The sequence below is a fragment of the Acomys minous genome (assembly GCF_964271855.1).
Source record: "Acomys minous genome assembly, chromosome: 13".
NCBI classification, from domain to species: Eukaryota; Metazoa; Chordata; class Mammalia; order Rodentia; family Muridae; genus Acomys; species Acomys minous.
The window spans coordinates 37,349,095-37,365,498 of NC_140495.1; the positions used below are offsets into that span (position 1 = coordinate 37,349,095).

Genomic DNA, 16,404 nt, shown 5'->3' on the forward strand with positions numbered 1-16,404 from the left:
AGAGATAACAAATAACAATAAACATTGATGAGGGTGTGGGAGAAAAACCCTTATACACTGCTTATGGAAATCTGTGCTGGTTTAACCTTTATGGAAATCAGTATGGAAATTCCTAAAACAAAACAAAACAAAACAAAACAAAACACTACTGTGTGACCCACCAGAAGCAACTTGAGCATATATACTTAAAGGGCTCTGACTGAACATGCCTCAGAGACACTTACATATTCATGGTCATTACAGGACTATTTACATTAAGCAAGCTACAGAATCAGCCAAGTTACCTGTCGTCGGATGAATGGACACAACATATTTAACCATAAAGAACAAGGAAATTGTGCTGTTTGCTGGAAAATGGAGGCAAACTATGATTATCAAATCTAATCAAAGAAGCCAGACTGAGAAAGACAAATGTCATATGTTTTCTACCATTTGTGAATCTTAGATTCTGTGGAGCTATAGAGAACAACACATACACATATGATATGAAACTGGGAGGGAGATTTGAGGAAGGAAAGAGACTACTGTGAGAGAGGAGGAAGAAGGTAGTATTGAGGATAAATACTGCCAAAATACACTCTATATTTGAAAGGCATTGTCCTTATGAAATCTAGTAATGCATACAGGAGGTATATACCAAACATAACATAGAAAGCTTTGGAAATGGATGTGTTGTGATTACCAACACTCAAGAGCCTAAAGTAGGAGGATCACCAGTTTTAGACCAACCTGGGCTACATAGCAAGTTCAAGGCTAGGCTGAAGCTCATCATGAAATTCTGTCTTAAGAAACCAAGGATGGGCTGGGCAGTGGTGACACACACCTTTAATCTTAGCACTCAGGAGGCAGAGGCAGGCAGCTCTCTGAGTTCGAGGCCAGCCCGGTCTACAAGTGAGTTCCAGGACAGCCAGGGTTGTTATACAGAGAAAGCCTGTCTCAAACAAAGAAACCTATATAATCCAGCAATTCTGGCTTAGAAATCAATGGAAGTGTTGACTGGCAGGTACTGGATAGAGGAAGGGAAGCATGTATTCGCAGCGGAACATTATTCATACCCACAAAAAAGAATGTGCTCCAAGTTCCTGCTCTTTGTTGCTGTTTAGGTGAATCCAGAGGACATTGTGCAAGAAAAACAAGTTGGCACAGAGAGAAACTTTGTACCAAAAAAAAAAAAAAAAAAAAAAAAAAAAAAAGAAGGGGAGGAGGAGGAGGAAGGAAAGAAGAGGAAGGCAGAGCATTTGCTTAACATGTGCACGGTCATGGGTTCAATTCTCAGCACTGCAGAAACTAAACCAACATCCCACAATGCATTGGGTTAGTACCTGCAAAGCCATGACAATTCTCAACAAACATGAATAGCAATTATTTCCTCTTCGCTGGCACAGGTAAGGCTTGGCTGGTTGTGTTCCAGTGCTTTCCTTTTAGATGGGTCTTTTTTTTTTTTTAACCCACAGCTCTTCCATTGGTCAGAAGGGGGGGAGGAGTGACGTCATCGTCTCCTTTTCCTCAGAGAGCACCAGGTATCTCCTAATGCTTTAAGCCCCAGATCTGCATAGGCCCCCTAGAACTTGGTCTCCAAGGGAGCCTCCTCAGCTACCTGAGCAAGCCCAGGGGCCCTTTTCTACTCAAAGGAAAAAGGCAGAATCTCACAGCATTGCTGTTCTTTCTATGTTACAATAATACTTCATTCTTCCTCTGGGAACGGATATGTAATCTCTGTGTTCCTCTGTTTCCCAATCTGTAAAATAATATTGACATTAGACAGTTACTGGGAGGGGGGAGTGTCTACCAGCCCTGGCCTGCTTTGCCACTTACTTTGTCTCCTTTTTTCTTCCAGGGAAGCATGAGTTAAAAATTTTGTTTCAGGTTTTTGTTTGTTTTGGGGTAGGAGTGGCGGTGCATGCATGTGTGTGTGTGTGTGTGTGTGTGTGTGTGTGTGTGTGTGTCAGTACATGTTTGCTGTGTGTATGGGTGCCCACAGAGGTCAGAATAAAGCATTGGATTGCATGGAACTGGAACAGGCAGTTGTGCGTTTGATTCTGGAAATTGAACCTGGGTTCTTCTGCAAGAGCAGCAAGTGCCCTTAAGTGCTGAGCCATGTCTCCAGCTCCTCCACTGTGGGTTCTTAGAAGCTTTGCTGCTTTCCTGTTCTCTTCTCTGTCTTCTCTAGGACTGACTGAAGCTTGTGCTGTAATAGAGTCTGTAAAGAGAGCCCTATCCACCCAGGAGACTCTGTCCTTTCTACAGAGCTTGCCTGTATGCCATGATAATGTCTGTATTGACATTTGTACTATCCTTAAAAGAATTTAACTAGCAAGCCATTAAAATGCCCATGAATCACTTATTTGTGTGACTATAGTAAACAGAAATGTTTCTAGAGAAAAGTCTAAGTCAGAAGGTCTTTAAGCAATTCTATTGCTCTTACTAAGGAAAAATATTTTCATTTCTGATGCCAATTGTTATATGTAAAAGATATATATATATATATATATATATATATATATATATATATATATATATAATTAAAATACGTATTTAAAGAAAATATTGCTGGTTTGCTCCTAAGACAACTTTAACCACAGACATCTGCACAAGTCCACCTTAGGCAATGTGTGTTGAAGTATATCATAAAGGTAGATTGGCCAGTTGCACCATGTAGACTTTTATGGATTTCCATAGAAATGACTATAGATACACAAGCTAAACTTCAATGAGACAATAGGAAGTATTTAAACATTGTTGGTGGTGTTAATAAAAGACGGTTGCTCTCATTTTGCAATGATGTTGTGGATGAATTTTCAGATGAGTCCCTCATCTTCCAGAAAGACATACAGGGCACCACAGTCATCGTGTGTGTGTGTGTGTGTGTGTGTGTGTGTGTGTGTGTGTGTGTGTGTGGTGAGGGGGGGGAAGGCGAGTGGAAGGAGGTGCGAGCAGATGCAGCTCACATAGTTGACGATGGTTCAAGCTTGGCAGCAGATGCACTGGGCTCATTATTCTGTTCGCTCTACCTTTAACCATATTTGAAATTTTCCACAATTCAAAGCTTTAAGCGTGGTCTGTGTTCAAAATCAAAGACTCCATCAGGTCTCTGTCCTCCTGAGACTGAAGGTTAAGCTCTCAAAGTGTGCTCACTGTACACAGCCGCACTTCCCACTTGGGGACATCAATCAGGACATGGCCCGGTCACTCCTTCCAGAGTAAGCTGACAGGAGAGCAATGGCCCTTCTTGGCTTCCCAGAATCATTTCCTATCACTGACTCCCACTTCCTTTTCTTCCTGTTCGGCCTTTTCCACTAATCTCCCTGACTCCCTGCTCTGCTCTCTCTAGCCCAGGTAGCTTTGTGTCAGTGGTGGCTGCTGGTTTTGCCCTGGATCCTCTCTTTTTGTCTCTTCGCCTCCCACTGCTGGCTTTTGTAGTGCCATGGTTTTAACTGTGATTTGTTCATCCAGTTATTTTCACCTGCTTTGACTATATGAGTTGGATTGTACTTTGACCTGTTAGGCTTGCAGGGTCTTAATTTGTTCATCCATTAAGTAACATTCCAAACACAGTGTGTGTGTGTGTGTGTGTGTGTGTGTGTGTGTGTGTGTGTGTGTGTGTGTGATGCCCAGTTGAACATAGATGATAGAAGCTGAATAAGATGCCCTGACCAGCTAGAATCTGGAAACCTCACTAGAACAGTGAGATTAAGTAAGGGCAGACACACAGACACATGTATGCAAAAGATAGGGTCAGGCAGTGTGAGGACACATTGATGGAGCACCCAATACTGCTATTCCCCATCACCTCAGTGTGTTTATTATGTACAGCACAGGAGGGGGGGGTGAGCTGGTCTCCATAGGAGGTCTCTGTAGATGAACAATTCCAGGTTGTGAACATTCTGGAAGAGGAAGATGCAGTTGCTATTTTTTGTACACACTGATCAGCCTTAAACAACACTTGTACTTAGACCAGAGAAAGGAGGTTCTTCCAACTTCCAGTCTGGCCCGCGTAAGGGGAAAGCCTTAGCCAGTTTCCCATGGGTTAGTGGCCTTGGCCCTTGCCATGTCTGTGCTCCTGGCAGTAATTCACAACACTCAGGATTTCCTTCACCGCCTCCATCAAGACATGACTCTTCTTTGAAATTTCACAATAATCCAATAGCATTTCCTCACTTTATTTCCGAAGTTATGATCTCTTTCCTAAGATCAAGAGAACAAGGTTGCCAACTGGGTGGTTGGTTAGTGCCTCAGACTAGTGTGTTAAAAAGGAGTCCAATTTCACTAATTAGCCAGCCTACTCTACACTGTGTTGCCTTTTCTCCTGGCAGCCTGAGTACCTGTGCATTGAAGTATCTTCCTCGCCTTCATTCCTGCTCTGTACATAGTTTACCTGTCAGTCAATGGCTACAATTGAACAGATTTGATTCAACCACTTCAGACATTTGATAATCGAATCTCGTGACTCTTAAGCACCACTTTCTTGAATTTACTGTGCCACAAGGTCCTAACTCATGTTAGTTAGTAAGCAGTATTAACTTTCATCACCAATTCCTGTCCCTTCCTGCATTTCGTGATGAATCTTTTCTGTGTGGCTATTTACGGAAGATGCACTGCCGCTTCATTTTCTATGTGCAGGAACCAGATGACTTGCCCAATACAAGCGTTACTCTCCATCATCAACTTTACTCTCTTAATTAACAGGATACACTTGTGATAATGCTCAAGTGCCTTTGGGTGACTCTATTAAGACTATTCCAAGGAAGATTAAGGGAAGAAAACTAACAGTGGATGTGGGCACTACCGTGCTGGGGTCTGGGAGCCCATGTGGACTAAAGGGAAAGTGGAGAGGGGCATGATTTTCCTCCTTGGCTTCTTTATCTGATGGATGTGAACAGGTAGCCTCCTGCTGCCACAGACATGACCTGGTCCTCTCGCCCCGCCTTCTTTTCCATGACAGACTCTATTCTTTACTCATGAGCCAAAGTCTTCTCCTCCTTAAGTTGTTTCTTTTCAGGTCACAACCACAAGATAAAAGTAATGAATCTATCCACAATCACACTAGGATGGAGGGCTAAGGACAGAGAAACTGCCTGGTGCCCTAGTGTGGAGCCTTTTACTGCCGGACAATTGTGAGGCAATGAATGAGACAGCGCTGGGCAATGGGCCACCTACTACTATTTTAAAGCAGAATTCTGAAAAGAAGTGAGTTTGGAAAATGATGGAAAAGTTGAAATTGGTTTCTCTTCTGCTAGCATTCTCTGACTTGAACAAGTCAATGTTTGTTGTGAATCTATAATGCGCAGTGTATCTTAGCACTTTCTGATGGTATTTGAGCATCACTTTAGGCCTTCCTAAAGACAAGGAAATTTAGGTCTAAGCACCAGATTATCCTCTTTATCCCATTTGCCAAGAGGAACCTTAACTTTGATACTACTCACCCAACAGCTCGTTGCAAATTGAGACACACATCATTTTCAACACTCACCATTGCTTTTCTAAAGCTCAGCCCAGCTCAGGGCCCACAGAGGGCTCTCTCCCACTTGGCAGCAAACCAACTGAGCCTGTGTGCACACATGGGGGAGAGTGATGTTTTAATTAATAAAAGTTTCTTCTCCTTAAGCCCTTGCTAATTGAGGCTTCTGGGACAAGAACTCACATGGGTGTTATTTAATCCTCAAAGTCACCCTGGAAAATAGGTACAGATGTGAACAAAGGCCCGATTGTATCTGCAAGTTCATGGCCACATAGGTAACAGTGACAAGCTTGAGGCTGACTCCTACAGGCCACACTTTCAGACTTATGTGCCTATATTTTGTTGTGGTGGTTTTTTTTTTAAACAGGTTTTCATTACATTTATTTATGGGTTTGTTTGTTTAGTGTTTGTGTGTATCGTGTGGGTGGCTGTCTGCCGGAGAACACGTGTGAGATCAGAGGGCACCTCGCAGGAGTTGGTTCTCTCCTTCCATCATGAGAGTCCTCCTAGAGATTGAATTGAAGTCATAAGGATTGGTGACAAGGGCTTTTACCCTCTGAGCCGTCTCCTCACCACACCAGCTCACCCTCTTATATTTTGCCTCCTCAAAGTATCTAAATATTTTAATCTAACTAAATAAATAGAAGAATATGACAGAAGATAGGCCCGTCTGTATATACCTGATGGCTTTCAGAGCTATATTTCTGTCTTTTAGCACAGCACCTCACACGTAGGAGATGCTCACACAAACCACAGAGCACCTTATAGGGGAAGGACAGGGTAGGAGCGAAGGGCGCACACCATGAACAAAGGCAGTCATTACACAATGGTGCCTCCACCACGGGCATGTTAGGAAAACTCTCTCTCCACGGAATGAGTGGAATGGTTGGGAGCCACTTGATTAGCCAAGGTCATAATTTCTCTGTCAGCGTGAACAGCGAGAGAAGCAGTTGTTGCGTCTGGACTTTCATAATCTCACTCTTTGTTTGCTGCTCTGTTGTTGCCCATGTCAGCTGCAGCAGGTCTGAGTCGGGCACCTTACACAACGCCCAGCTTCCTGAAGGAGAACTGCCTGATAGTTCTCAAGCAGCGAAGATGCACCTATGGAGTAGGTGATAATGTCAGCAATACAGATGGGGGCCTCTGTAGGGAAAGAAACCAAAAGGACATGTACCATTTATAAGTAACTTGTTCAATTACCAGGAGGACGAGTTACCAACGGGGTGATACCATCTTCAAAGGGAAGTACTGAGGCGTATTTGATGAGTTTCTCACACGGAGATAAGATAAGGGTAGTGTGTGATGTATGTGCTGTGGGTGGGACTAAAGAAGGAAATGCTAATTATGTAAGGGAGCATGGATGTGGTAAATAGCTAAGACGAGTAAGAATGAAGTGTCCCAGGAGTTAAATAAATAGGAAAAGGAAAATGAGCCTCAGGAAAAGACATTTATGCAAAGAACTATATTCTTTTTCAGATCCTAATGTTAAGCCCATTCAGGTGATTATGTGATTAAACAAGGTGAGATCCAACAGTTACTTCCAGGTGAAGGTGTCACACAACCTTCCTGTCTCCTTTCAAAGTTTTGGGCTTCCTGTAACAGGTGAGACTGCAAGAACCGCATTGGCATTGTTGATGTCTTTCTTACCCACAAGCACTTGGAACAGCCATGCACACAGTGAGCCCTTTTCATGGTGGAGACATCTGCGCTCTTTTGTTTTCACTTGAGGGTTTTAGTTTCTCTTGATTCCCTTTTCACAAGGTTTAAAGGACTGAAATTCATGCTAAGGCTAACGAAGCCAAGAAGTTCTTCTCCACAGCTCCCAGTCTTGTCTGAAGCAAACCAGCCTTAAAATGAAAACAAAAACAAAAACCCAACAAAACAAACAAAAAGCAAAAAACAAGCCAGTCGGGGCTGTGCACGTCTGTAATCCCAGCACTCGGGGAGGAAGAAGGTGGATCTCTGTGAGTTCTAGGCCAGCCTGATTTACAAAACAAGTCAAGGACATCCAAGGCTACACAGGGAAACACAGGAAAAAAAAATCAACCAAACAAACAAACACCAAAAAGCAAATGTATGTTGTTCAAAGAATGGACAAAATATGTAAATGATAAAAAAATCTATCTTAAATAGTCACTATATTTTAATTCCAAAATAATGTGATTAACTGTTCCTTGGAAAATTTTTTCAGGTTCTTTCTCCACACAACCTTTTTATAATCAAACTCAAAAGAATGACTGGGTTTCAGGAGCTTTACTTAAGTGGGAGGCAGCCTTCTGACCTGCAGCTGCCAGCTTTAGAAACACTGTCAGAATTTTAATTATCAATATAGAAATGGCTAATCATCCACACGTGTCTCACTCTTCCTTTCCTATTCCAACCAAAAGTAATAACAAATATGCTTGCTGGAAACCTCTTTTAGTTATTTCCTTTTTAGAACTCAGTACATTAGATAACATCAAGTCTTCTTCATGTTAGTTGTGCAGTACTGGCTAAAGATGCTGAATACAGGGTCCCTCCCTAAACTACTACTACGTAAGACTGGGAGGCCTGAAGGCACGCAGCTTGAAAGCTGGACAAGGGCTCTGAATCGCAGCCTTCTCCTTTGCTGTCTAGACTGATGCAGAAGGACAAGTTGATGAAACCAGACAGAGAGATGACAGAGCATGTTCTCAAATTGTCCCTTTCATTCATTTTTTTTTTTAGCACAGTTACTACTTAAATAATTCTTCATAATATGCAAACGACATACTCAGATGCTCACAGTACCCGTGTTGGATGCTGGATAGAGATGAGTAAAGCACATGTGAATTTGCATCTTGGGCCTCTATATGACCTTGGCCAGGTTACTTCATGCCTATAATCTGCCTTTTGCCACACCTGTAAAAATGTGGAGCGTAAGGGGGCAATGTTATCGTTAGACGGCTTCCTGCTGATTAGGGGAGTCAAGCTCTTAGGGGCAAGTTTCATCTTTGTTGTCAAGATAGCTAATTTCTTCTTGTTGTTTCTTCATTGTGTGTTACTACTTAACAAGCCACAATCAAGAGCAACAAAACCCAACAACCAACCAACAACCCACAACCCCTACTTGGGGTCCTAAGTATTTATATACCCTCTGAAAAGTCCCCAGAATTCCAAACAACAGACAATTTCAGAAACGATCTGCAGCCAACAAAACCATTCCCCTACTAGAGCATGAGGCAAATCATAGTCAGCTGCTTCAAAGGAGCCCCAGGGCGTTAAAACCCAGTATTAAAACAAAAAATATTCTTATAATATTTCTATGCTCCCAAAGAAACCAAAATTCCAGAATCCTCACCCTACAGTAGTAAGAGCCTTACACAGCATAACAAAAGGTAGTGCCTAGTGCCTAGTAGATACACAGTGACCATTGCCCTTGCTTATGACTTATTCAAAAGTATAATAAGTCTAAGTATCCAATTTTCTGTGCCATATATATCTCTAGCTGTATTTTTTCTATCTATCTCTCTCTCTCTCTCTCTCTCTCTCTCTCTCTCTCTCTCTCTCTCTCTCTCTCTCTCCTAGTATAACTCCTAGGGAGCCTGACTGGAAGCAACAAAGTAAGGCGACTGCTTTCCGTGGGATTCTGTATTCTGGAACTGCCCTAGAGGAGATGATGGAGAGCAATGGCTCTCCTCGTGCCCAGCCATTACCAGTGGGGAAGGTGCTTTCACTAGAGTCCTATCATGAGAGTCCTTATCTAGTTCTCTGCTTGCTTTGATCTTTCTAAAGCTAATGAGCATGTTCCATTAGATGTATGCCCTTTGATGTGGAGATGGCTGGGGCAGACTCAGGTCTATCATTTCACCCATTTACCTGGCCATCAACCCAATAAGCAGGCTTGGAATACATACTGCAGGAGCCATCTTTCAAGGAACTCAGATATAATCTGAAGTCACCTCTGGGTGCTAGATTCCACCTTCTGGTTTGTCCCACTTAGTCTGGACAGCACCCTTGTTATTAAATACGCGAAGCGGCATATTGTAAAAGTCATCTCACACATCTCTCCCCTAGTGCTGCCTCTGCCTCCTTGGCTCTAGTCATCAAACCACTGAGGATGGAAGTGAAATTACAAGGTCCAAGTTCATAGTGGAGGTCGAGGCCACACCCCTCAGCCGCCATCTCCTTGCCAGGCAAGGTGCTCCTTCTTGATGGGCAGATATGGGCTTTTTGTCTTGGTGACTGCTGAATTCCAACTGCTATTGTATTCCAATGTCAGTTCATTTCGACATTGCTTATTGCCTACCAGACTCTTTACCGATGACAGATACGCATCTCCACCCTCCTTGAACTTAATAGCTGCATTCATCCCCCTTTTCTTCTCCCAGTACAGGAGATCAAACCCAGTGCCTTACGCATGCCAGGCGATTGCTCTAACACCTGGCATAATCTCCTGCCCATCTTCTTTTTATTTTGAGGCCAGATCTCAAAATAAAGTCCAGCAGACCAGCCTTCAACTTTATCTTCCTCCTATCTTTGGCCTGCCTCTAACTAAATTCTTCTGGACAAATCATCCGGACTCAGCTGGAGGAAAGGCTCGGGTTTCCCAACAGCGTGAAACGCAGCTGTTCACCAGTTTTCACTGGTGAGATGCATCAGTCTGCGGAAAGCATTTCTTTTTATTTGTCCGTGTGTGGGTGTGCGTGCACCCTTCACCTGGGGACACTTGGCTCACCTAAAACTGGATTTACAATAGTTGTGAGACCCCAGACATGGGTGCTGGGAACCGAACTAGGGTCCTCTCGGTGCATGCTCCTAGCTGGTCAGCCTTCCCTTCAGCCCCTGTCCACTGCATTTTTAATTGATGCAATAGAAACGATAGCTCTGCTTTGTAGACAGATCCACCGTCTTCTGCCAAGAAGAAACATGCATTTAGGCCGCTCTGACTTCAGCAAGTCCTAGTTTCAATACGTCTCCCTATCCCTGCCCAGGAAAACGTCCAGGGGTGTGTGGTAAAGAAAACGTGGGTCAGATACTAGTTCCCAAAATGGCCGGGACCAGTCAAGGAAACTTCAATGGAAAATTTGAGGCACTGGATCTTGCAGAATTAACTAAAAAGCAACCATGGTGGCGTAAGCTGTTTGGGCAGGAATCTGGGCCATCAGCTGAAAAGTATAGTGTAGCAACCCGCCTGTTAATTGGAGGTGTTCCTGGATGGTGCACTGCTTTCATGTTCCAGAAGGTTGGAAAATTGGCTGCAACAGCTGTAGGAGGTGAAGTCTTTCTCCTTCAGCTGGCAAACCATACTGGGTACATCAGAGTTGACTGGAAATGAGTAGAAAAGGGCACGGAAAAAAAAAAGCCAAAGAGCAGTTGAAAATCCATAAGAATAACCAAACACCAACTGAGGTCAAGAGCAAAGCTGAGGAGGTTGTGCCATTTGTAAAGAAGAGTGTTGTAGTGACTAGGAGATTTTGGGGGAAGAAGGGGAGGCTTTCTCCTCGGCATGGCATCCTGAGAAGCTCACTTCACTGTTCTGTTTTGTTGTTGTTGCTGCTGCTTGTTTCTTTCCAGCAGCTTCTACGCTCCAACATAGGACAGTTGACATTCTCTTTCCTCCTCTTCTCCTGTGCCTTCCTCCCTGTTGTGGCAAATCTGAATGGCTCCCATAGGCTTCTCCTGGTACAGGGTTAATACAGGCCTTCTCATGAGCTTGACATGTTGGACGAGACAATAGATGTTAACTCTTCCAGTATGCTCCTTACTTGGTTGACGTGCAGCTTAGCAACGTGCTCCTTTCCCCCTGTGTAAGATCCTTTCCCAAACTTGATTTGGAATACCAGCACGTAGTTACCTTAGTATATGTTACATGAAAAGGAATCAAATATGTTTATTTGCCTTTAAGCATGTAAGATTTTGGTATCTTGGTGTATGCTTTCTTTTTTCATTGGTTGTGGACAATAGAAAGAGCAGTATTTATATTTGCTATAATTATCCTGCAAAAATGGCATACTATAACTAAAAGGATTGACTATGAAATGAACTTCTGCTAAAGATGTATGAAGTCATGTAGGCATTGTATTTGGTAGGTGGATCTTTACAGAAACTAACTACAAGAAATTTATTGTGGGTATTGAGATCCAGTCCAGAAGTGTTTCCCACCATACCACATACTGCAGCTCATGGCTGTATTCAACTGATTTAGGTAGGAGAAGGAAAAAAAACTGTTGGATGTTTATTTCATAGAACGGGTTCTATGCTTTGAAATTTGACTATTTTTCACATTTGTTAAAATACTAGGGACAGAAGAATTCCTTTATGAAAATTCTGTTTCTTTATCCAACTTGTATGAAATACAACATTTAAGCAAGACTTTTAAAGAGATATTCCAGGCATTCAAAATCGAGAATAGCACATGTGAAATAACTTATTGCCACCAAATACAATCTCAAGAAAAAAGAAAAAGAAAACATAGGTCCAAGAGCCCGGGTTGGCGGCCGCGAGACGGCTCGCTGAGATCATCTTGGAGGCCACTAGAGGGAGACGAGAATCCGCGTCGAGCGGCTGCGGGAGCCCCGGTGGTGCATCCCAGCCCTCGCTGGGTAATCACAGAGGGTACATTTAGAATGCTCTCGAAAACAAGCAGCGTGAAACACAGTCAAACAAGAAGTCTGTCAAATAAAATATGGAAGACCAATTAAAGGTGAATTTCAGAAAAATAACAGGGATCAAGACTAAGGTAGTTTGTCTTTTTTTCCCCCCCTGAAACTTATATTTAAATAAGATCCAGTTCAAGAGTGCTGCAAATCTGACTACCGAATCACAGATCAGGCGACTCTGAAAGAATAAAAACACTGTTAGAGCAGAGGAGGAAGGGCAGCCTTTTCTACTACCTGTTACACTGTTCAGTGAAACTAGAACAGAATTTTTGCATCTGCGGCAGATGCGCGGAGGAGCCCATTCTCTTCCCAGAGGGGAAGCTGCTGTGCCACCATAGGATAGCCTCGGCATGAGAGAACGTCCTCCAGCTTGAACCATTATTATCTTTCTCCGTTATCTTTGCACTTTCTCCATTATCTTCTTCAAGGTCACTTTGCACCTTTCTGTATGCAGGAATTCCCTATGATGAAGGGAAGGCTAGAAATTCACATATTCGTGCCGGTTAACTTTAATAGAATTGCATGGCTGTTTGTCGGTCACAAACTAGAAAAGTCAATTGAAAGCCGGGCTTGAGGCCTGGAGAGATGGCATTTAGATTAAGATCATTTTCTATTCTTAAAGAGGACCATCGTGCTGTTCCCATGGATCTATATCCAGCTGCTCACAACTACCTGTAACTTCAGCTCCGCTCTTTTCCTTTTCTTTTCTTTTCTTTTTTAGGTTAATAAAAAAGCCAAGGCTGAGAGACACAGAAGATGCAAAGAGACATCAAGGCAGAAGCAGGATGGGAGTGAGGGGCGGCGGCACAGGAGAAAAAGGAGGCAAATCCATAGGTGGTGCATTCCTGGTTTTCAATACTGTCCCAGCCCAGAGCCCCTGGAGAGGTGTATAAGGTTCTTTGGCTCACATTTAAATGGATTCCAGGCTGCGGGTCTCTGAGTGTTCTTCCAGACCTAGGGACGTGTTTCTGTCTCTGGTATTAGGGACTGGGTTCTAAAGCTCTTGTAAAGAAGGTGGTAATTGCAGGGCACCTGTGTTCGGCTGACACCAAAGGTGTATGCAACTCAGAGAACGAATATCCCCACGAAGCTCACCGGAGGCACGCCTCTTTCCACTTCAGTTTTGGTTGTTGTTTGTTTGTTTGTTCGTTTGTTTTTTAATTATGTGGACGATTTCCAGTCGCTGGCATAGGCTGCCTAGCTGCTGAGGGCGACTTTCAATCGTGACCTTGGGAACACAGAGCTCTCTCCTTCAGCTCAGGCCTGTTGATGATGTTAATGGTAAATTAAATCAGCAGGGGGCACAATTTCTTCACGGTTCCTTTTGATTAGAAGAAAAACAACTGAGCTTGTTTCTTTGTGTTATTTTGAATTGGTTTTTCACTGATCGTCCAGATGTCAAAGTGTCACCCATGAATTCATTTCCCTCAGAAAAATGGCAATGCAAGGCATCCAAAAAAAAGAGGGGGCTGGCAAATTTACTGGGAGTAGCCAAGCTAATTACGTAATTTCTGCAACAATAATTAAAAGAAAACAGCCATGAGGCGGGTGTAAATCAAAGCACAACGGTGGGACATCTCACCCTTGTTTATTTAGAGTTTCTCCCTAGAACTCCTAGCATTTTCTGGTCATATAGAAAGCACGCAGAACTATTGCATGTTCTGATACTTCAGGGGCTGTGTTTACAGCTGTCTTCTGCATCTTCAAAGAGAGCGCACACTCCCACTACCTCACAGTTTGATGACTACATTCTTTGTATGACCTTGCATCTGGCTTTTCTGCATGGCATGAGCTGGTGCTCAGTCTGGCTGACTGGAATTATATTAACTTTATTTCTCTTGACATTCCTTTTATTATCTTCCAACCCCAAACCATTTACAAATATCAAAATGATGTAGAAAGTTTTACAACCGGAGTGCTGCCAATAGTCCTTTAAATTATTACTAAAGACAGTCTGAGCAACAGCTCATAGTAATGTAAAATGGTGTTCAGGTTAGATCCCTTTGTATGTATAAACTCGCCAAATTCTTTGCATAAAGAGATTAAGGCAAATGCTTAAATCCCATATTCTGGCTCTAGCCTGCAATCACAGCACTAGGAGGGTGCTGCAGGACCACTGCCAGCCACAGCCCAGTCTGGCCATCCCTGAAAGACTCTATTTCCAAATACTTAAGTAAAATAAATAAGAAATAAGTTTGCCTAAATTCACAGAGGCAGTAAAGGAGAAACAAAGATACCACAAACTCACACACAATCTGGCGTTAGCAGCAAATAAGAAACAAGACTAAAATTTTAATTTAATTTTAAATAAGTAATAATTCACAGATTTTAATTACTTTCGACCCCCCCCCCCCCGTGTTTTCCTTCTCAGTTGACATACAGTTTCACATAATTCTGGATGCAGTGTGACGTGTCAATAGCTGTATACAGTGTGAGGATCAGCTCCAGACGATCAGTATTTCTCTTGTCTCCGATATGTGTCATTTTGTGTGGTGGGAAGATGAGCAATTTTTATGCACGAGTCATTTTTGAAGTATCCATTTAAATTTTCTCAGCTGTGATCTGTGCAGCACAGTAAGGTATTCATCCTACCCAACTACAACCCACTGCTTAGCAGCTGTTCCCTCCCCACTCCCTGCTCGCCTCGGGCCCCAACCACTCCTGTCCTACCCTCTGTACCCAATGAGCCCTATGGTTTTAGATTTGGCATGAATCAGGACACACAGAATTTGTCTTTCTTGTGTTGCGGTCTGTAAATCTTTTTTTTTTGAGAGTCATCTTCCTTTACCGTGCCTTTTAACTCAGACCATCCAGGGTTTGTGCGTTTATCTGTTGAGTCACTTGAGTTGCTGTAGGTTGTGGATTAATCACTCCTTGACAGCTGAAGAGTTTGTATCTTCTGCTCTACAAATCATCTCTTAATTCTGTTTTTGCCTTTGATATACCGAAATGCACTAAAAATTTTCTGACATTTTTAGTGTGTATGTGTGTGTATGTGTGTGTGTGTGTGTAGACAGATGTGTGGACATCAGCAGACAACTGTCAGACCTTGGTTCTCTCCTTTATTGGGCCCAGGTTCAAACCCAGGTTTTCAGGTCCTGTTTCAAGTTCTGTGATGTCTCAGCGTCTCACTCAGTTTTCCTGCTGAACCATCCCTCTGGCCCTCAGTTTTCCAGTCTTTCCTTTGCTGACTTGCTTTGGGTATAATATTAAAAAACAAACAAACAAAAAGTTCTATTCTGAGTTCCGAAATCATCTTGGATGATTTATCTTTGAGCTTGCCCATCTTTCTGAGAGAGAGGGCTCCAGAAACAATTCCCGTGTTCTCTTTTGGGAGACTCACAGTCTGGAGTCTAAACATTTAAGTCTTTGCTTTGGGGTTGATTCTATTTTGTTTGATGAGAGGTCGTGGTCCAGTTTGTCCCTTCGATGTGTGGATTTCTGGTTTTTCCAATGCTGTTTATTGGAGATATAGTCTTTTCTCCAGCTGTCTGTGAATAGGTAGGCTTGTTCTCTGTTCTACTTGGTTTAAGGCCAGTATCATGTTTTAGCTACTAGAGCTTTGGTGCATATATTTTGAAGTCAGGTGTTGTGATGTCTCCCATTTTGGTCTTTTTGCTCTGAAATTTTTGTTGCTGTAATTTAGGGGCTATTATGGTTCCATATGAATTTTAAGAATGTCTTTTTTCCTACTTTTTGAGGTGTGTTTCTGGCATATTTATGGGGATGGTACTGAATATGTTGACTGCTATGGGGAGATGGCCATATATATTAATTATAACTTTAATGATATCTTAATTATTTCAGCATCTTCTTCAATATATTTACTAATGGTTTATAATTTTTTTGATGAGTCACTTATAGTTTATTTTTGCATGAAAGTATTTCACATCTCTTTGTACACAGCTACGTGACAGTATTTATTATTAACCATCAAGAAAAGCAACAGTGCGGGATGGGATGGGGAGCATGTCTTAGGTTTTTGCTTTTTTAAAAAAATCTTTTAAAATTTTTTTCTTTTGGGTTTTTTTTTTTCTGCTTCTGTTTCTCTCTGCACCAGGGTGCTGTGAAGTACAGAACCAGGGTTGGAGTTGGGGAAGAAAGCAACAACAGAAATTAACAGAGAAGCAAACACAAAACGGAATTCACCACACACACACACGCACGCACGCACGCACGCACGCACAAGCACACGCACACGCACGCGCACAAAAGAAAACCTGCCACAGAAAGTAAATTAAGACTATGTTTTATAATTTTTAATCTCTAACACATTTACCTCCTTGTTCCAATTATTCCCGGATATTTAATGTCATTGTAGCTATT

At 42.5% G+C, this 16,404-nt stretch overlaps 1 pseudogene across 1 annotated transcript; it reads left to right on the plus strand.

Annotated features, from left to right (window-relative positions):
• Positions 1-10,466: 10,466 nt before the first annotated feature.
• On the plus strand, positions 10,467-10,937 carry LOC311581334 (FUN14 domain-containing protein 2-like; annotated as a pseudogene). Its single transcript has one exon. The product of its transcript is annotated as an FUN14 domain-containing protein 2-like (transcript).
• Positions 10,938-16,404: the final 5,467 nt, after the last annotated feature.